Consider the following 22435-nt stretch of genomic DNA (forward strand, 5'->3'; position numbering starts at 1 on the left):
CTCCTTTTCAATAAATTCATTCTGATTTCTCCCCAAACAACTTCTTATTATGGTATAGGATTTTTTTGGGTTTTCCCTTAGTTCTCAGGCTACTATACTGTTTCTGTGCATTTTTATTTTGTACAATATATAAAAATGTGTTTGCTTGCTTACAATTCCCTCTGATGTGGAACACCTTTAGCTGCATTTTTAAGGTCCAAATCCAACCATTTTAAAAATCCAAGCTACAAGAAAGAAGATTCCACCTAAACATTAGGGAGAAGTTCCTGACAGTAAGAGCTGTTTGACAGTGGAATTTGCTGCCAAGGACTGTGGTGGAGTCTCCTTCTTTGGAGGTCTTTAAGTGGAGGCTTGACAGCCATCTGTCAGGAATGCTTTGATGGTGTTTCCTGCTTGGCAGGGGGTTGGACTGGATGGCCCTTGTGTTCTCTTCCAACTCTATGGTTCTATGATTCTATCCAAGAGAATCTGGGGAAACACCTGCTTGTCTACAAAATGCAACACTGAGGTTTTAGAGTACAATCATCTGGCCACTGTCTGGCAGGGCTGAATGGAATATGTATGTAGAAAAGGGCAACCTGGAGCTGGTGCAGTAACTGGGTCTGGATCAAGCCCAATGCTGTCACCTAGCCAGTTCAGCCCCTTCTGACCCTTGGAACACAACATTTTTGGGGCTTTGCATTTTTGCCCACCCACGAATTTTGCGGCTGCAAGGGGAAAATTGGCACCAACAGAGAGATGCGCTAAACCAGTGTCCACCAAAGGTGAGCTAAGTGGAGCTTTTCTACCCCTCTCAGAATACAAGCGGTCTCTACACCACCCATCATTTAATACACCTCTATCATGTTTCCCATCTCTTGCCTTTTTGAAAAACCAACCCCCCATACTGAAACATTGTAACTTTCCCCCATAAAGACGCTTCTTCCACCCATTGATCATTCCGATTGCCCCTTTCTCAGGCAGGAGAACAAGGAACACCCTATTCCTGGGATTCAGGAAACCCCACTGCCCCCAAGAGCAAACACCACTGGACAAAATTGTCCAGTTAGTTTAAGGCAGCGCTCTGTCTTCCCTGCTCTGATATAAACGTAAGTCATTTGCACCTTATTTCTAGAGACTAAATCCTGGAAAGATGTTTGGCATGCTGTATTTTACAACACCCTTACAATGTTCATGCCACGTCCAGCAGTATCACATAATCTCCACCCATCCAACGTGAAATCTGTGTAGTAGCTGTAACATTTCCCCGAGCACATTGCAGGTGTGCAGACTTGAAATCTAGGTCACTACATGATCTATGTCATAAATGATTCTTTAATTTGAGCACTGTGTGAGCCTTGATAAGATTTGCTGCCTGGAATGCAAGTTTAAGGAAACAAAGGACAAAAGAAAAATCAGAATCAGGCAAACCTTTTTATTAAAAATTTTTTGCTGTTAATTGAAGATATGTTCTCTCTTTTTAAGGGAACTCAATAAAATAGAATACCGAAACAATGTAACATGTCTGCATGAATGAATTAGCATAACAAAGCATTTTACATCAGTTGCATATTAACACTTGCAGAAAAAGCCTGATTCTGCAAAATGACCCAGCCTTAGCCCTCATCATTGTGTAATTATAATTACCCTCATTACACAATTGCTGGGAAGTAGGAGTCTAGGGCTTGTCGATCAGAAGGTCGGCGGTTCGAATCCCCACGATGGGGTGAGCTCCCATTGCTCAGTCCCCGCTCCTGCCAACCTAGCAATTCGAAAACACGTCAAAGTGCAAGTAGATAAATAGGTACCGCTCCGGCGGGAAGGTAAACGGCGTTTCCGTGCACTGCTCTGGTTCACCAGAAGCGGCTTAGTCATGCTGGCCACATGGCCTGGAAAAACTGTCCGCAGACAAACACCGGCTCCCTTGGCCAGTAAATGAGTGCCGCAACCCCAGAGTCAGATGAGTGCCGCAACCCCAGAGTCATTTGCAACTAGACTTAATTGTCAGGGGTCCTTTACCTTTACCTTTTTAGAGACATACTTTGGGCATGCTGCTAGCGCCACCTCTGGGCATCCACACCACTACAGTGAAGAAGCCAACATGTCAGTAGCTGCTTATACATAGACATATGCACAACTGGTACTCTGGTGTGACCTGGTGTTCCAAACATTGGAAAGAAGCCCGGGGTGAACACTTAATAATGTGTAGGTTTCTTCACTGTGGATGACCATGCTAATGCATGGACTTTGAGAAGCAAATAATGCAGGAAAGGGTCACTAAAACAAGCTATTTCTCCATCCCTTGCCTATTACTTCTGTTTTTAAACTTGTAGAAGCTCAAACTTGTTTTTTAGTTTGGAAAGAACTGCTCCAGGAAAGATTGAGAACCAGGATGCACATGAAAGAAACTTTAAATCTGTTCACAATCTGTAGGTATTCTCTCCACCATTGTGTGATCAAGATTGTTGCTATTCTTTCCACTGTTCCATTTTCAATTCATCCTTCACAAATATGGTCAGCAAAATGGAAATACAGCAGTAAATCACCTTGTTATGGATGAGGAGATTAATGTATCTTAACAAAAAGCACCCAATACATTATTTGGATGTACTTGACTTTTCTGAAGTTTCATCATATTGGTGGTTCATAGTTCTAGATTGACCAAGTTATAGATTGACGTGATTGACCAAGATCACAAAATATCCTGCTCTTCTTACTTGATTCCAGGCAACAAGTTATCACCAGACAGCAGCTTCTTCTTCTTCTTCTTCTTCTTCTTCTTCTTCTTCTTCTTCTTCTTCTTCTTCTTCTTCTTCTTCTTCTTCTTCTTCTCATGATGATGATTTTTTTCTTTGTACCACACCCATCTGATTAGCCACTCTGGGCAGCTTTCAACAGAATATACAAAAAAACATAACAGAACACCAAGCATTTAAAAGCTTCTTCGGTTTCAAAGTGCATCATTTTACACTTTTGACTTTTTCCACCCCCCAAATTGTGTCCCCCCCCCCCGCTTGCTCTTCTGCCAGAGGACAGGGCTTGCAGAAACTCCTTTTCTCTGCTCTTGGATCTAGGATACCCACCCCATAACAGAGGAGAGTTGAGGATGTAGAAATCTTAGCAAGAGGGTTGTTAGTCACTTATTCCGCTTCGTGTCAACGCTATTTGGCACTGCCTGTACCTCTTCCAAGACTATTTTTATACTTCTTCAGATAGGAACTTGAACCATCGAGGTATTTGATTATAGAGACATAGTAAAAAGTTTCTTTAGCTCCTTCAGGTGTCACTGTGATCGATGGCTGCCTTTTTCACACCCAGTTTCAGTATACAGTAGATGCCACAATGAATTTTACATTCTCTGTAGGACGTTCATGATATTTGGTTGGTTGCTTCATGTTTCAAATGCCATTGTTCTATTATTATTCATAGAGTTTCAGACTTTATAGTACCTTCTGGATGAAGATGGCAAAGTACTTTACAGACGTTAAGCCTCACAATATCCCTGTTACGGTTTATAAGTAGCATCATTAAACCCGGCTTAATTTTTCTACTCTTTTGTGAAAGCGAGTGTGGGTTATTTTACAAGTTCATGGAAAAGCTGAAATTCTGCCAAAACATTTTGAGTTCAAATCACTGCCGTCAAAGGATTGTTTGCATTTCTGCAGAGCAAAAGTTACTGTGAATTTCTGCCTTGTTTAAAACACACACAATACAAAATGTATTCAAAATACTAACTGTATATCAAAAGTGAATTTTAAGGAAGGGAGAAGACAAAAAAGGATTATTATTTTCTAAATAATTTAGATGCTTACATCATGCTGCAAAATTTAAAATACATGTAAACGTGTATAAGTTCTAATAATACCAATAAATTAATTTTGCAATGGTATAGATGACAGCTCAGTCCCCCCTCCCGACAAACCCAAAATAAGATAGCTAAAGCATTATGCATTTGATCATTTATGAAAAGCCTCCACTGTTGTGGGACATCTATCTTCTCACCCCACCCACTGCCATCAACAACCTATCTTTAAAAAGGACCGAGTACATATTCTGCAATGCTTTATCCATGAAACACCTACTGTGTCAAAGTCTTTACTTTCCTAATATTTAAATTCAGCCCTGAAGAATTTTTCGATTGCCCAGGAACCTGCATATTTCTACCACAGAAATCTAGTTCTCCCTGTGTCAGCTAAAGATATATACTGTGCAGCAGTCCCAACTCAGAAGGGACTGCCTCTTGCTTCCGGATTCTCTTGGCCATGATTGACAGCACAGATTCCCCACGCTGTGGTTTGCATTGTTGATTGACAATTGGGTGGGAAGTGGGAGAGTGACTAGAAGCTGGAGCAACTCCAGTTGCTGAGTTATGATGACCGTACTGTCACTTCACATGAAGGATGTCTGTCCTCTGATAGAAAACATAGCAACGGAGAAAGTTGCTGTAAGAGATAGCTATCTCATGCTCTGATGGGAATTTTGCTTCTTTCAGGGGTAATTTTTATTTTTACGTCAGTGGAAGTCTGCTGCAGAGGGGTTTACTGATGCTTTCTAATAGAATTTACTAATGTTTGTAACATTAATAGAACATGTAATAGAAACTGTGTCCAAATTGCCCCCAAAGAGGAGACACATTGCCTTTGTCTACTCTTGGGAGGGATTTGTCCTCCTGTGACCACCAATCTGATGCATGAAATATTTGCATACTCCATTTTACAGATTCCAAGTGGGTGGTGGTTTTTGTTTTTGTTTACCTGGTGGTTTACCCTGGTGGTAGAAAAGCAGGCTATGAATGAATGAAATGAGACTGAGATACACAAGTGTCAACTTTCTAATATTCTAACACCAACCTACAGAAGGAGGAGGTGGGTTCTTGTGGACAGACCTATAGCAGCCCCTCCTGGGAACTAAGCTTCTCCTTTTTTTGCCCATTTTATACAATTTATAGGATGAGATCCAATGTAGCATGAAGAAGCAGATGATTATGCAACAAGATTTCCATTTCTTCCCCTGCTTACCCCCAAAATCTGATCCAGGGGATTGAGGGGCCCTTTGGAGGAGATTTTGGGGTGAAGGACTTGGATGGGGATGAAGAGAGAAATGGAAAGCCCTGTTGCACAAGCAAGCAGACATCATTAGAAGTTGGCCATTTTTTTTTTAGCTGGGATGAGAAGGATTTAGTACTAAAGAAAATAAACATGCTTCTTCTTTTTTATAATAAATAAATTTTTATTTATACCCCGCCCTCCCCAGTCAAAACTGGGCTCAGGCCGGCTGAGGAAGCTGAATTGATCTGTGTATATTTTTAATATACAGTGACTGGAGCCCTGACACGGTGGTGGATGACTAAACAAATTTCCTGTGTAAAAGTGAAGAAAAGAGCATCCAACGCAGCCCCCAAAATAAGCATTCATCTTTGTCACTGACTAACAGGAGTGTGAACAGATTTGATGGGATTTCATCTGCAAAATGTGCTTTTGGAGGTAGGCCAAGATGCATCCCAAAATATAAATAAATCTAGCTTCTTTAGAAGTGTGGGCAGTTAGAGCAGAGAAATAAACTGACAGCAGCATTAGTGGGCACCATTACACCCAAACAGAGCAGATTAAAATTCGGATTTTCTTCACCATGTTAAGCCCTACCTTGTTTGCTCACTAGCAGTCTTAATGTATGTGAGAGCCTGCTGAAATCCACAACTTGGTCTAAGCATACATTTAATCAGAATGGGAAAATGAAGGTGTTGTTATGGCTGTAGGATATGGGATGTTATCACGATTCATCATCTTTCTGCGGTGAGCTCAAAGAGGCTATGCTGTTCTGCTGGGGCTCAGGACTTACAGGGAATGCGGAAGCAACAAACAGGTCAAGTCCAATCAAAGTACAGTCTCTCTAAGCAGGTCAAGACCTTGGGCAGCTCCTAGCTGTCCCTGCAGGCTGAGCTTTAGGAGATATTATTCTGTCAGGCAAGCGTGTGCAGACAAAGCTACATTAAATTCTTCTTAATGTCACTGCCGAGAGATAGGAACACCTGAGGCCTTATGCAGGTTTGCATGGTCTATCCAGCAGTTGGCCCCACCTGTTTTCGGAAATGGCCAAGTTGTTTTAAAGGGCCCTTTGATTCTGCCAGCATAAACTTCTATGCTGGAAAAAGGATGGAGAAGCTATTGCAGGGCTTGTCCTCTGAGCCCGAGGAAGGTGGGACAGCTTTGTTCTCAGGCTGGGGGGACTTAGCAGGAGGTGTCAAGAGTATAGTCTCCCCATGAGTGGACCAACCTAAGTTTCCTCCTCATTTTGTTGCTCTGGGGAGTATGAATGTCCAGCTTCTGAGGTCATGACAGAGGTCTCTGTCTGCACTTCCCCAGCTCCCAGCATGTATAACAGAATACATTTTCTCCGGAAAGCAACAGTCCCTCAAACTTTATGGAAGCCTGTTCCAGGCTGCTCCAGACAGACTCCAGGCATATCCAAGCCAAGCAGACTCTTTGAAGCACTCCAAAATGAAACAGGGACCTTTAAGTGATTTCAGAGCTATTTATCTGTAATTTGGCTAGGAACACCTTTCCCATGTATTGTATTTTCATGCAGTTGTCCACAAAACAGTTGGGGAGAAGAAGTGAATCTTGTTTTAACTCTTCCCAAACTGTAAGGGCTGCACATTCAGGAACACTAGAAAACGCTGTATAAAAGACATTGGAAAACTTATTTACGTATGTATTTACTGTTTATTATTCAATGTCTATAAACACAAGGAAGTTGCTTAGGACCTCAGATTGGTTGTGAATTCTGGTTACTGTTCTGTTGATTGGTTTGTAAGGATTCAAAATTAAGTTAAACAAAGAAAGTATCTAAAGTGTACTTCAGAATAACCTTTTGAAAATTAATTTCTAGCATTTTATATCTGTGCACTGAGCTGTATATTTAGAATGATGGGGAAAGGGTGGCATGCAATGACCTGACTAATATTTCCATCAGCTGCAGCCAGCATGGCTAGTGGTCAGGAATGATGGAAGATGTAGCCCAGCAATATCCATTGAGCTGCAGGTTCCCTGTCCCCCTGCCACATATACTCATCTAATAGCAAATAGAATTAAAAGCATTCTGAAGAAAGTTGAAAAAGCAGATGGTTGCGGCTGACGTTTCATGCTGCTCTCTCGGTTTTCTGCTATATTATTTCTCCTTTGTTAAATTGGTGTCTTGCAGCCAATTTAAGATAAGCGGAAGAATGATCAAAGATCATTCCGTGCCTGAAAACCACTTCAGATCTGTTATAGGACATGTGGGTCAGCCCACCGGCACTAAAATGATGCCCTGTATCGCTTGCTGAAAAACGGATTTGCAATGATTTTAACAGGAAGGCTGTATGGAAGTGTAATCTGTTTTGAGGAATAGGATGTAGCAAGGTTCTATCCTTTTAATATACCAAGCTCTCGAAAACATGGCAAGGAATTAACATTTGGAACACATATTAGGCACAATATATCTTTCACAGCAGGAAGTTATACTGCAATCCTCCTATGCACACTTACCTGGGACTAAGTCCCATTGAACTCAGTGGGACTTCTGTCACTTGTGCTTCATTCAAGATTACAACATCAATAGTAAATTGATGTTTACAACCCATATGTTCCTCTTGCACATCCTTTTTATTCCAATCCAATTATGTTGCTGCTGCTCAAGTGATGATTTATTCCATGGCCAATCACTAAAGTTAGGTTTTTGTGTGTGTGGGGGGGGAGGAAACCTACTTGGTAGGCAGCTAACAGGGCTATAGATTTAGAAATTATTCTGCCAGTTTACAGCCCTATAAATACACAGACAGCCCAGTTTTGGGGAGTGCTTGTGGTGATTAGAAACATGTCCAGCCCCACATATTTGTACTCAAAGGTATTGTTTACAGTAGGGTTCCCAATGGTTTTGGTGCTGGGTAGATCTGGAATTCCAAGAAGCTGTCATGGGCACCACAATAGACCTGCCTCAGAAAAGAAACTGGTGAAATAACAAAAGAAGGCAATCTCCAACAAGAAATCAGGAGTGGCAGGAGGCTTTTGCAGGTGGCAAGACGGGTTTTCTGGAGGTGCTATGGTGCCCATGGGCACTATGTTGTGGACCCCAGTTATATGGCTGCTACAGACATTAAATACTTTTTTCAGATATGAGTTTTTATTCTGTCCTCTTTGAGCCATGCTTTTAGCAATCCAAATACAAATTGGATCTCCTTTACCAGTTTAGAGAAGTCAGCATTGTTTAAGAAATCTGTTCTAAAATACCTTGAAAACTTGTTTGTTGTTGTGTTTTCCAACTGAGCTGAATGGAAAGTAAGAGGTTTGAATTCAGGATGGAGTGTTCCAACTCGAGCCTTTTTAGCATTAGGAATGCTAGTCAGTTGGGCACAGCAAATTTCTTTTGTGGGGTGTGTGTGTCCCAGGAGCAACAACAAAAAGGAAAATAAGAACTAGAATTCATCACGATGAGCCCTGGAACTAGAAATAATGCACCTGCCAAGGCAGATGGATGGCAGGCAGTCCACATAGATATTAAATATGATTTCTCCCTGTTCTCCACATTCATAGAAACATGTCCCTGTTTATAATACTCAGAATAGTAGTGTGTGCTTCTTCAGCCCCCACTCCATTTTATGTTTTTCTTGTATTTATTTACTCCCTCCTACACGTATTATACTGGAACAATGCCAATGCTGGTTCATTTCTTGCTTTAAAAAGAATTCAGGGCTGGCAAAAAGTAACAGTTGTGGTGAACAAAAATTTCCAAATATTTATAGAATCACTTTCGCATCACTCCCATGACTGCACATTTCTCCACCTTCAAATGATAGCTTGTTATCTTTCTATATGGGGGAAGGAGCACAGAGTGGCTCTGTTCTATAGAGCCAGCCCCAAACAGATTTCTGCCTGAAGTGTAAGTCAAAATGGCAGCCTCTCCCATTCCATGTAAAGGAGCTAGCCAGACTGGAGTGCTACTTCAGTGGTGGTGAGGGGACAATGGAATGTATCTCATGCATTTATTCCATTAATTCATGAATTCACACTTGCACAATGGTACTTCCCATCCTCTCACCTCCCCGTTTACCCTGCATCCTCATGAAGTCTGTTGGGAACTCATAAGAATAGATTTAGAGGAGACACAGAGGTGGAGAGGGAGGAAAGTTCCATTGCACAAGCAGAAATCCTTTTGTTGGTGGAATGAGTCACTTAGCACTACTTTGGATACAACCCAGTGCCTTATACCAAACCTACCGTGTTTCTCATATTATAAGACACGTCTTATATTTATTTTTTCCTCAAAAAAACACACTATGGCTTATTTTCAAGGGATGTCTTATTTTTTTTCCTCCTCCTCCTGCCACGGCCGGCATTGCTGCTGCGCCCATCACTATGTCTTATTTTCGGGGTATGGCTTATATTCCTTGAATGCTTAAAAATCCTGCTATGGCTTATTTTATGGGTATGTCTTAAAATATGAGAAACAGGGTATGAGCAGCTCACAGCCACACTATACAGTTAAAGCAGCCTTATACCACTTTGTAGCTCCACGATTATTATTATTTTCTTTTGTGGGGGGAGGGAGCCATTACTGTTAAAGTGGCATAAAACTGTTTTAAATCTATTGTGTGGATGTGACCTTATGAGATGCAGGCCAAGACCCATGGCTCCGTCCTCCAACATCTTATTGCCCCTCCTCATGCCCAAGTATCTGCTTCCTCAGGTAGCCACTTCAATTTGCCCAATGAAGCAGAAGAAGAACAATTCTCTTTAGCAGGAGTGCCCTCTTGTGAGAAGTTAGTTCCTCAGTTACTGGAACCTGAGAGGAAACTCCTTATAATTTAATCAAGACACACTGACTCACTGGAAGGGCTCTGCCTTTGTTCCCTCAAAAATAGCCTGTAGTGCAAGGCAAAGAACAATTTTACAAACACTGCATTACCACATGAAATCAATAAAATAAATTACTGTTTTCAGCTATGAGATATTCCTACTCATTACAGAGTGTTAAGGAATTCAGCTGTTTACAAAACCAGATGAAGGAAATACAAAGAGAAGAGGTAATTCCCCAGTCGTGTGAGGCAGGTGAAAAAGAATACAAAGTATGGGGTGGAATGCAGTTGGTGTTGCTCTGCTGATGGAAAGGATCTGAAGGTGGAATGAAAGGGGCCAATTTCCCACAATCCCTGCTCCCCATCCTCTAAAACAGAGTGGGATGTGTGGAGCATTATGGGAAGGGAGAGGGAATATTCTTATGAGCAGCTAGAGGGAGGGTACAAGCTATGGGTGCATGGCCTGAGGGCCACATTGACTCTTGACAAACCTTCTGGCACATGACAGAAGTGGGTGTGTCGCTGTAAGTGTTGTTTTATTTGCATTACAACTTGAAACTAATAAAATAAGCAACTGTTTTCAGTTATGAGGCATTCCTACTTGTGCCAGAATGTTAATGAATGCAGCTATCTATCAAACCAAATTAAGGAGTAACACAGAAGACACATTCTCTCACACAATCACAGGCAGATATGTACAGAGGGACACAGTTGCACTCCTCAGCTCATCTGTGCAGAGAGGTTAGCATCACCCCGACTCTGCTCATCAAATGACTGATTTGGCTGTGGCCAGAAGTGGTGGATCTTGGGAGCGAGAAAAAATTGCTTGGGGGTGGGGGAAAGTCAGACACATCTGGTGTATACTCTTAAGCAGAGACATTTTAAGAGAGAGTTTTGTTTTGTTGAATGTTTCATCCTATTTCCAACATAATATGACACTTAAAAACATGAAACACATTTAAAAAACACAGCAATACAGCAGAAACAATCCTAAAATCCAGGGCAAGCTTAACAAAGTCCTATAAAAGCCTGGATAAACAAATGTGTTTAAGTAGTCATGAATTAAATGACCACCCCTCTAGGAGGCAGAAGTTCTACAGCCAAAGCACAACTAACAAGAATGCTTTACTCTATGTTCCTCACACCACAAGAAATACTCCCCTGTGGAACAAGGACCCCCTCCTTCAACTCTCAAGTCATTTAGCACCTTATTCACATCAGTACCTTAAACTGGGCCAGGTGTAACATAGAGGTGTATCCCACAAAATAGGTTTAGGTGGCAGGTTTTGGTGTGGTAAATGCAACACACGCTGAACCATGTCTTCTCAAAAGTAAGTCTTATTGCATCAAGAGGGTTTACTCTCAGGTAAGTGGGGTCAGGATTGCAGCCTTAGGGTTGTAGCCAATGCTAGTCCTTCTCAGAGTAGACCCACTGAAGTTAATGAACATGACTAACTTGGCAACAACATGATTATATTTAAATTTTAGCACCATAGGACTGCGATTTGGATTTTCCACTTCAGGCACCAAAATGCCTGGTAATAAAAAAAGGCATCCTGCAAAATGATGTGTGTGCCAGATTTGTTGGGCGCTTTGCCATGGAGCCATTTCAGGCTCTTTCCTTTTTGGCATTAATTGAATAATTTGTTTGTGTGTGTGTGTGTGTCTTGTTTGTAGCTGGACTACGCAGCATGAATTAGCACATAGGCACACACACATTAACGCCTGAAAGCCTGTCTCCCAAAGCATCTAATAATTCTGAGTCTAGTTTTTCCTTTTGAAAGGAAGCCATGCTACTTGTTAGTATTTTGGATATACTGTACCACACAAGATGTTTATTATTAATGATCCTCCAGATCACTAAATATACAGTATATATAATGGTGATGTACAATGGAATCACTGAAACATCATAAAAGTATCAACCCAGAAGGCAGAGAATAAATGACTAATTTTGAATTGAATCAATTCTCTAAAAAGTCTGAAAAGACGCCCTGCTCTACAAATGAGCAAACCTGGCCAATGGTGGTAACAATGAAAAGGAACAATTTAAATATATAATTAACCAAGTTTTTAAGTGTGCAGTTTGTGTCTTTGTGCCTGTTTTCTGATACATTACACTGGATCCCCCGTCTGTGATTGGGAAAAAGTCTTATAAATGAGACATAAAGATGCTTATTGCTGTAAATCTGGCACAGAGATGTTTATTTGTGAATGCTAAACACACAAGTATGCCTATGTGACTGCATGCTCATGGACGATTGTGACTACTTGAGTGTAGATAATGTTGTTGCTTTCATTGTAGAAAGAGACATGCCTTATTTTTGTGAATGTACATGCCAAAATACCAACCTGGGATTTGTTCCATATTGTGCCAGTTTCATATGTATGGCTAGCTAGTCACTTCTATTTCATTTTGTGGGTTTAACTATGGCTGCGTAAGCTTTACCTTTTCCCAAGGGAAGTTTTTTCTTTCTTGTGGCTGTTAACTATTGCTTGCCATCTGGGGGGGGTTTATAGACCTGCTTCAATGTGTTGTATTTCTGAGTCTTCTGTTGCTCTACGGATGATATTTTTGAAGGCAAGATTATAGGCCAGAAGCTGTGGAAAACTCTGCAGCATGCAGCCTTCCTTTATCCACACAGTTTTTAGATGTGGATTTAAGCCTTTAACTGCTATGGTGGGTCATCTCAGTGGAGCAGTGGGAGGCATTAGTTGAGTTCCAACAGATCTATCCTTGGAACAGATTGTTGGATGCTGCAGTGAACTGCTAATTCCTTTTCTCTTTGTTTACAGCAGGGCATAACAGATCCCAGCAACTGCAGGCCATGCTTAAGTCAGTCTGAGCAAGAGAAGAGCACCTTGCAGAAGTTTAGAAATACGACTCCTGAAAATTGATGACAGGTTACTGGGTGTCACTGTACTGGGTGTCACTGTTCCTTGACACTTACAATTTGGAACTTATATCAGCCATAAAACCAGCCATCTCACCATTTTTCAAAAGGTCTACCTGTATCTTCTACCATCTTCTTAGGAGCTGCAAAGCTTCTATATATCAATTTTTCCTCCCTGAGTCACCAAGAAGTGGCTCATACCATGGGCTCTTATAGATTTTAGCACCTGGATTTATGAGGGAAGGGGGAAATGTTTGTTGTTGTGTTAGGTGTCTTCTCTTCGCCTCAATCTATTTATTGTTGAACTCTCTTTTGCAAGGCATTGTTGATTTAGATGCTCTCTTTCTTGCTTTCTCTCTAATTTTCACTTTCCGTGCTCCTGTGCCCTTGTTGATGCTATTGCTCAAGTGAGATTTGCTGGCTATGTGGCCACCTTTGGTCCAGCCAGCACCTTCTGTCACTCCATCAGCAACTCTCAATAATTTTCAAAGAAACCTTGCTGCAAAATAATCGTTCCTGAGGCTCTGCCTTGCCATCTTTTGTCTGGGCTCTGACCTTCTTGCAGAATAGGTCATCAGGGTTTGAAACATAATGGAAACATGCTAAGGGAAGTGCTATTGTCTGATGATGTGGTGTCAGGTTTCATTTAGCACTTATTACCATTCCCATTTGAGCTACTGTAGCTGAGTGATGCTCGCTGGTAAAGTCACGTTGCAGAACAGATTGTCCAATACCTGACAAATATTAAATGGAAGTGTATCCACCATAATAGCACCTGTCTCTTGCTTTCCCGAGGTCTTTCTTCTTACCTTGAGCTAATTGGCAGGGAATTGTCATTGTTCTTTGAATTTTTCAAACGGAGAAGGGATTTCTCCTATGTGTTGATTATGAACAAAAATTGGTAACAATTTTCCACGGGTGGCAGTGACTAAGGGGAAATCAATTTGCACCTATGTGCTTAGTATAAGGGAGCTCTTAGTATCTAGTCCTGCTACACCGCTGATTAAGTGCAAATGCTGATCTATATGAAAGCATTAATGTAAGCTATGAGAAATGGCTCATGGTAGTGCATGTCTCTTATTCCGGATATATCAGAGTAAAAGTCATTTTGCCTCATGGAAGATTCTGATGGAATAAAGAGTTTCATTAGTCATTGCCATCTTTGGACAAATAATCAACTGTTTCTTTGTCACATAAGCAACTGGAACCTCCCCACCCCACCCCCACCCCCACAAATCTCACGACAGCCAACTAAAAACAACCAACCCACTCTGGCGTCCCCCACTCAGCCTCTCTCACTACCGAGGGAGTATAATAGACAGAAAGAGAACCTACCCAAATGACACTGACATGAAAACTCCACATACACACTAAGAATATAAGTTTACCGCTTCTCCCCCTTCTCCCCTTCCCTCTTCTCCTTCCCCAACCTTCTTCTGTATACAACACTAATGTCTCACATCATATGTAACTGATATATAGAAAATACTTTACAACCTGAGAAAAGAGACAATGAATGTGCTTTTGTAAACCAAGAAAATCTTTAATACGAATATATATATATTTTAAAGAACATAAGCAACTGAAAATGTTAAGCCTGTACCACATAAGTAGAGGGCAGCTCCTGGTTAGCTCTCTGATGAAATGAATGAGCTCATGGATGGTTCCATTGAAACTGATGGTTCCATTTTAGGTAGTTATTACTTAAGATACTACACTGATATATTCAAGGTTATGTCTGGGCAAGTGCTTATTTTACCTATGTGTGCAACAATTTATGATAACTTGTTTAATTATTGTTATTATCTTCATCATTAATATTTTCAGACTGTCCTTCAACAAAAGTTCTCAGGGTAGTATATAAAAACACATTAAAATACAGCGTAAACCCACCAATTAAAAACGTGACATTATCCAGCTCATGAATCAATTACAAAAAAGTATCAATACAGAATTTGTAGGGATCAGAAGCAGGCCATTTATGGTTGACATTATCTTTTGTGTTTCTTGTAACAGCATTTTATTTATTTCTAAATGTCACCTTTCAAAACATAAGTTTTCTCAGGGCCGGTTACAATCATTATCACAGACACACAAAACCCACACCAAAATAAAGCAAATATCTAATGTTTTTAGAGCTGAAATGCAGTATGCTGATGATACCCAGCTCTACCTCTCTTTTAAATCAGAACCAGTGAAGGCGGTGAAGGTCCTGTGTGAGTGCTTGGAGGCGGTTGGAGGATGGATGGCGGCTAACAGATTGAGATTGAATCCTGACAAGACAGAAGTACTGTGTGTGGGGGACAGGAGGCGGGCGGGTGTGGAGGACTCCCTGGTCCTGAATGGGGTAACTGTGCCCCTGAAAGACCAGGTGCGCAGCCTGGGAGTCATTCTGGACTCACAGCTGTCCATGGAGGCACAGGTCAACTCTGTGTCCAGGGCAGCTGTTTATCAGCTCCATCTGGTACGCAGGCTGAGTCCCTACCTGCCCACTGACTGTCTCTCCAGAGTGGTGCATGCTCTAGTTATCTCTCGCTTGGACTACTGCAATGCGCTCTACGTGGGGCTACCTTTGAAGGTGACCCGGAAACTACAACTAATCCAGAATGCGGCAGCTAGACTGGTGACTGGGAGCAGCCGCCGAGACCACATATCACCGGTCCTGAAAGACCTACATTGGCTCCCAGTACGTTTCCGAGCACAATTCAAAGTGTTGGTGTTGACCTTTAAAGCCCTAAACGGCCTCGGTCCGGTATACCTGAAGGAGCGTCTCCACCCCCATCGTTCTGCCCGGACACTGAGGTCCAGCTCCGAGGGCCTTCTGGCGGTTCCCTCACTACGAAAAGCCAAGTTACAGGGAACCAGGCAGAGGGCCTTCTCGGTAGTGGCACCCACCCTGTGGAATGCCCTCCCACTAGAGGTCAAAGAGAACAACAATGATCAGACCTTTAGAAGGCATCTCAAGGCAGCCCTGTTTAGGGAAGCTTTTAATGTTTGATGGATTTCTGTATTTTAGAATTTGGTTTTTTGGAAGCCGCCCAGAGTGGCTGGGGGAACCCGGCCAGATGGGCGGGGTATAAATAATATATTATTATTATTATTATTATTATTATTATTATTATTATTATTATTATTAATGCTTCCTATACCAGCCCTAACCCTAACCCTAACCATCTAAGTAAAGCACTGAAACAGCATAAGCAATTTAAAACAATGCCTAGGAACTCATTTGCAAAGTGACCTTGAATGTACAAAGCTTCTGATCAAAACCATTATGAGGTGTGTGTAAACAAGGCGGAATCCAACCCTTCCTTTCTAAAAACCATGGGAACCCAAGAGATTTATAAATGCAAGTTTATTTGCTCTTTTCTTTGTAACCGATATGCACTTATTCCCAGTTCCAAGGGATAGAGATCCTGGGAGTACTTGTGGAACATTGCCCATCTTTTAATGGTCACATCAGAGCTTTTGCCAGGCTGACATTTGATTACCTCAGAACAGTGTAACGCTGCATTAGCACCTCTCGCAAATGGATGTTGGATGGCTTATCCATGTATTTGCGACATCCCAGCTGCATTACTGCAAGCTTCTCTGGAGGTTTTCCAGAAGGGAGCACCCAGCCAGCTATTGCGCACAAAGGATTCCTGTTCCGACTCAGGAAAGTGTCTAAATCACCTTGCATGTGATCACTTTTCAAATTGTTGTTGTGCATTTTTCTCCCTCAGAAAGTAGCTATGTGGCGCAGCAGATTGCCTCTATCATCCTTCATGTCTGGAAGTGTAAGCTTCACTCTGGGTTAGGGTCACAAATAAAATGATCTGGGTAATTCATGGATGGATGCCAGCAGTACAAAAGTGCCACACATCTTAGCACACTGTCATGGTTGGAAGTCTTGGTGTTGAAAGGAAAGATCTGGCCCACGGAGGCCATTTAACTGGCCCATGAGCTGCCCGCTCGGCAAGTCCCCTGCCCGCTGTGCTAAACCGGCGTGGTGCGGGGACTCGCCAAGTGGTGCCGGAAATGGCATCTGCACATGCCCAGATACCAGAAACCGCATCTGCACATGCCCAGATGCCAAAAATCGCTTCTGCGCAGGCACGATTTTTGGCTTCTGGGCATGTGCAGAAGCGATTTCTGGCTTCCGGGCATGCACAGAAGCGATTTCCGGCACCGCGGACATCCACAGACGTGATTTCTGGTATTGTGCTGCACATGTCTGGCCCACGGACAATTGTCCGTGGGAATGATCCAGCCCATGGCCGGAAAATCTTGCTGACCCCTTGACTAGGAGATGAAAGGGAGTTGGCCCTGTGTGAAGCATTGCATAGCAACAGGTATGGGAAAACAACTCAATCACCCCAAAGCAGAACCTTCCCCATATACCTCATCTAGTCCTCAGTATGTCCCTGAATAATACTTGTTGCTGGGGAACAACAGGAGAGAGGGATTGCTCTCACATTTTCTGTTTGTGCGGTTCTCATAGCCACCCGGTTGGTAACGGGGGGGGGGAGGGGGGATGGGATGCTGAAAAAATAGGCATTACTTTGGGAGTACAATAGAACCTCATACTTTGCATGCTGAATGTGTTGATGCAGTGAGGTGGGGTATGGCTGCTGGATATGGAGGAAATAGGGTTAGCCTGAATACCCCCAAGACATCCCTCACATATTCCTTCAATGTGTATGTCTGGATGGTGGTGTTCGAAACCCCTGCCCCATGCTGTTGCCATGGTGGCTCACAGTGGGAAGGCTGGGCAAGGAGATCTGAATGCTATATTTGGACAAATGAGAAATTGAGATAACTTTGTTACTACAGGCGTCTCATCACCTCACTGCTAGCAATGCTTAGACTATAGCTCCATTCCAACTTTAAAAAAAGAAATGACATTAACTGCAGCATTACAGCATGCAGTCATGTCTGAAATTATTGAAAAAAGATAACAAGTATATTGCATTCTAATCTAATTATCTAAATCATTTAAATTATTTATAAGGGCCGCTTCGAGTCTTTGTTCTAAAAGGTCTTTATAGACTGCACATAATTTAGTGTTCACACAGTTGAGACTCGGAGGAAACTTAAACAGTTCTCTCTCTCCCCCCCCCTTTAATGCTCTGCAAAAGAAAAGAAACTCCACTAATTGACAGCTTAATTGCCCCTATAACTGTTGATTCTTAACCTTATTCCAAATACGATTTGAGTAAAGAGAACAATTCAGCACAATGTTCCATGTGCAACTGGTTTTGTGAAGCTGCCATAGTAACAAGGACAGAATCTGTACATGCTTTTCTTTTGAAGGCAAACCTTGATCTTTTATGGACATTAGCCGTGATGGAGCCAGAAACAAAGTGCTTGCAGTCGGATTGGTTTAGCTCCCCCAAGAAAATTCTCGTTGCTGCTTTTCACTGAAAGTTTCAGACACTGTGTGTGTGTTTCCTTTTAATGCTTCCAGTAGGAGTCAGCAGGTTTTGTGTGTGAACATTTATCATTCCTTATTAAATTTCTTAGTCGCCTTTTTCAATAAAGGCCCAAGGCGACTTACAGAAAATATAAAGTACACAAAATTGAAACACAGTAAAACAATGGTTTATTAAAGTAGTCGTAAAAGACCACACACCCCATAAAGGTTAGCAAAATCAGTGCATACTAACCCATTAGCCAGAAAAATTGGTGATAAATAATAAACAGCCCATGATAACTCAAATGTCTGGGAGTAGAGGGAAGTCTTAACCTGCTGCCATATTATTGTTGATATTAAATTTACACCACTCCCTCCTGGGCAGCAAACGTATTAGTAACAGAATACAATTAAAACTTATAAAATAAAGTTAAAAACTTCTAAAAAAAATAATCACCTACTCCCACAGCTAATATTTCCAGGGTTTCCAGGAACTGAACTTTCTGCTTATATATTAATGTAAATTCCAAGTGAGACTTGCTAAGGGCAGCATTCCAAAAAGCTGGGGCCACAACCAAAAAGGTCTGCTCCCTGATTGCCACACTTGGAAATTCTCTTGGAACTGCAGGGTATGAGGAGGTTGTAGGTGGGAGAGACGTTCTGTCACGTAGGTAAATGATGCCTGTACGGTTAAGTTCAGTCAAAGGCAGCTATGGGGTGAGGCGCTCATCTCACTTCAGGCTGAGGGAGCTGCCATTTGTTCACAGACAGCTTTCCAAGTCATGTGGCCAGCATGGCTAAACTGCTTCTGGTGCAGCAGAACACAGTGATGGAAGCCAGAATGCACGGAAACGCCATTTACCTTCCCACCGCAATGGTACCTATTTATCTACTTGCACTGGTGTGTTTTTGAACTGCTAGGTTGGCAGAAGCTGGGACAGACCAATGGGAGTTCACCCCGTCTCACAGATTCGAATTGCCGACCTCCTGATCAGCAAGCCCAAGAGGCTCAGTGTAATGCTTTATAAATTAAGACCAGATTTTTGAATTGGGCCTGGAAATATATGAGCAGCCAGTGCAGCTGCGCCAGAATAGGTGGTCTATGGTCCCATTGTCTGGTTCACATTATTCTGGACACTGTGTTCTGCACTAACTGCAGTCACTAAATAATTTTCAAAGAATAATTCCCATTCCCTCATACTTCTTCGTATCTGAAGAAGTGTGCATGCACACGAAAGCTCATACCAAAATATAAACTTAGTTGGTCTTTAAGGTGCTACTGAAGGAATTTTTTTATTTTGCTCCCATTCCCTGAGTTTGGAAACATCCTTTGGGAGCTCCTTGTGATTCTTCTTGGTTTTTGCCATGCTGAACAATTTGGGGTCTTCAGCAAACTTGATTTTCTCCCTGCTTATCTCTAACTCTAGATTATGTAGGAACAAGTTTAAAAGCCCCAGTCCTTGTACAGATCCCACTTCTTACATGCCTCAACCTTGAGAACTGTTGATTTATTTCTACTTTCTGCTTTTTGTTCTTTAACCAGTCCAAGCACACAATGTCTATTGGATCATCCCCATCCACTCTAAGAATTCTAAGTGGCATTGTGTAGAGAATCACAATGGATATATTGTACTATTGTTATCTTTTCTCATTGCCATATAACTGAAAAACAAAGCTAGGGACCCTAAATATGAGACACCAGGTTGGTTTTGCCTTCTAAAGTGTAACTCTCCTGAAAATGTATTGGGACCCCCAAATGGAGATATCTGTTACCATCTCTATTGACAAAGATGGTTGCATTGAAAGCATGGACGCTAGATAAGGATATCCAACATTCTAGTAGTGTCTTTGGATTATGCAATGGGCCATTGTTAGAATTGGACAAACATTTATTATTCAATCCCAGGTGTTTTGCATATATTCAGGCAAGCTTTGACTGAGAAAGTGAGCGATTATCTTTGTCAAACCATTTTTAATTTAGATAAAAGATGCAGGGAAAATGGGTAGCTACCATAAACTCCAAAAGATAAAAGAAAAGATATATAAATATAGAGCAAAGTACTCCACCACCAGCCATTTTGATCTCACAGAATTTCAAATTTAAGCTTCATTGGGCTTTAAAATATTAATAAATGTGTTTGAAGTTTAAAGGTGGCAGATTCCAAAAGGCAGTTTAAGAATTTACATTGTATGCCTGGAAACAGCTAGACACAAGGACAACTCCCTGAGTTGCTTTTTGGTTGCTTCTAATAAAACATTATCTGTTGTGAACACATGTTTATCCTGGTGAACTTTCTTTCAGCTTGACAATATTCACCATACAGGGTGTGAGGTACTGGGAAATCATTTTAAGGTGCAACAGTGTAAAATCTGTGTGCAGCAACATCTAAAATGTCCTGTTCCACTCAGGATGAGATGTGCCCATTATTCTTCACATCAAGCCCATTATCCATAATTTGTTCTAATTGAATGCATTTACAAATGCCATTTCAACATGTTTTAATCCATAGGTCTAGCTACACATGATATTAATTGTATCACTTGCAAATGTGATATTGTGCTCCTCCACCTTAATTACAGGCATGAGGGGCAATGTTCATTAGGAAAATAAGGTTTAACCTTTCCTTTCATCATGATCACAATGTATATTGCCCTCTATAGGACTGTTTTCTCCCCTAGGCCTAAATACAGTGTGTCGAATAAGAGTTTTGATCCGAACTTGTGTGTGTGTTTGTGTGTAACCACCCCTTCTGATGCACTGTGTTTCCAGTGAACATTGTTGTGGTCGTGGCTGTAACTGAGTAGAAAACAAAACATAGCAAGTGGCACAATTAGCATCATGTGTTGTTAGCCAAGAGAGTTAACAAAGATTTAACTTACAGATAAGGTTGCATGTGCACAAGAAATAGGGGAAATATCAGGGCTTTTCATGTTACTGTGTTGTGCTTCTTTCCAAGTGTAAAACAACATCTTACCTGTCAAACAGAGGGAAATTCCTTTACTACAGTTAGAATAGGAAGCTATCTTGCGCAGCCCTACCATCTCTTCTAAGCAGAAAAATGTAATCTGAGATCTAGGAGGTTTCAAACAAACCAAAGGTCCAAAGTACTTTTTCTCAAGAGACAAAACTGACAAAAACTTAATGAGCTTTGCTGCTGCACAAGTGTTCTCACTCCAGTTGCCTACTTGGAGCCTGGAAGCCCAAAGTGGTGCAAAATGGGGTTCTACATGGCTTCAAAGCAGGCAGAAAACATTCAGGATGACACTTAAGCAGTGGGTATAATCAGCAGTGAAGTCAGAGATGAACTTATGTGCTTGAATTTAACGTGTACAGTGGTACCTTGACTTCCGAAGGCGATCCGTTTCGCGGCGCTCTTCAGAAGTCGAAACCTTCGGAAGCTGAAGCATCCATTTCGCGCATACACAACGCGTGATTTTTGCGCTTTGCACATGCACAGACCGCGTGCGTGGCAAAAATACTTCTGGGTTAGTGGACTTCAGAAGTTGAAACCTTCAGAAGTCGAGGCATTCGGAAGTCAAGGTACCACTGTATTTCATAAAGATGTAGCCATGATAAGGAATGTTTGGAATAAAGGTTGTCCCTTATTCTGGCCCTTAAGTAAAAGAGATTTAAAGATGGTGACAGTGTCTGCTCCATGCCAGCAGCATCAGGAGGCCTCTATTGGTTTTAAAAGTTTATTAAGCTTTATTTCTTGGTGTCTATTTCTGTAAAATGCATTGGGAAGCATTTTGTTTGAAAAACGGTCTATACATTTTTAAAAATGAAGTGACATTCTCTGCTCTGAAAATAAACGCATTAGCATTTTGTGGATGTATGTTCGGAAGCACTTCTACTGCACTTATATGTTACGTTTGTTTGTGTCCTTGCTTTCAATAGTGCAGAACAGAGCCAGCCCAGGATGTTTAGCTGCTTCAGGCAAAACAGAAAATGTCGCCCCCTATGGTGTTGACAGGGGCGGAGGAAAGGGGTGCTGTGGGTGTGGGCCACCCCGGGTGTCACTACTGAGGGGGGTGACAAAATGCCGGGTGGCACTCACTGCAGGGCTTGCAGTGCACCCGAGCCACACATCTCTCCTGGGAGAGACATGGTGGCTTGGGCACACACAGGCTCCATGCTACCCTACACCCTAGCTGTAGGGTGACTGAGTGGGAGGCAGGTAGGCAGACTCCGGAGGCCCTGCAGTGCACCCCACCCCTATAGGCGGCTCGCCCCGCCCCTGGGAACGCCGCCCCAGGCACCCAAGCAAATTCCTCCGCTGCTGGCTGTCGACTCCTGTTCTTCCACAGCCCATCCCTGCTTCTGCCCCCATAGTC

The sequence above is a fragment of the Zootoca vivipara genome, chromosome 7, assembly GCF_963506605.1.
Source record: "Zootoca vivipara chromosome 7, rZooViv1.1, whole genome shotgun sequence".
In the NCBI taxonomy this organism is placed as follows: domain Eukaryota; kingdom Metazoa; phylum Chordata; class Lepidosauria; order Squamata; family Lacertidae; genus Zootoca; species Zootoca vivipara.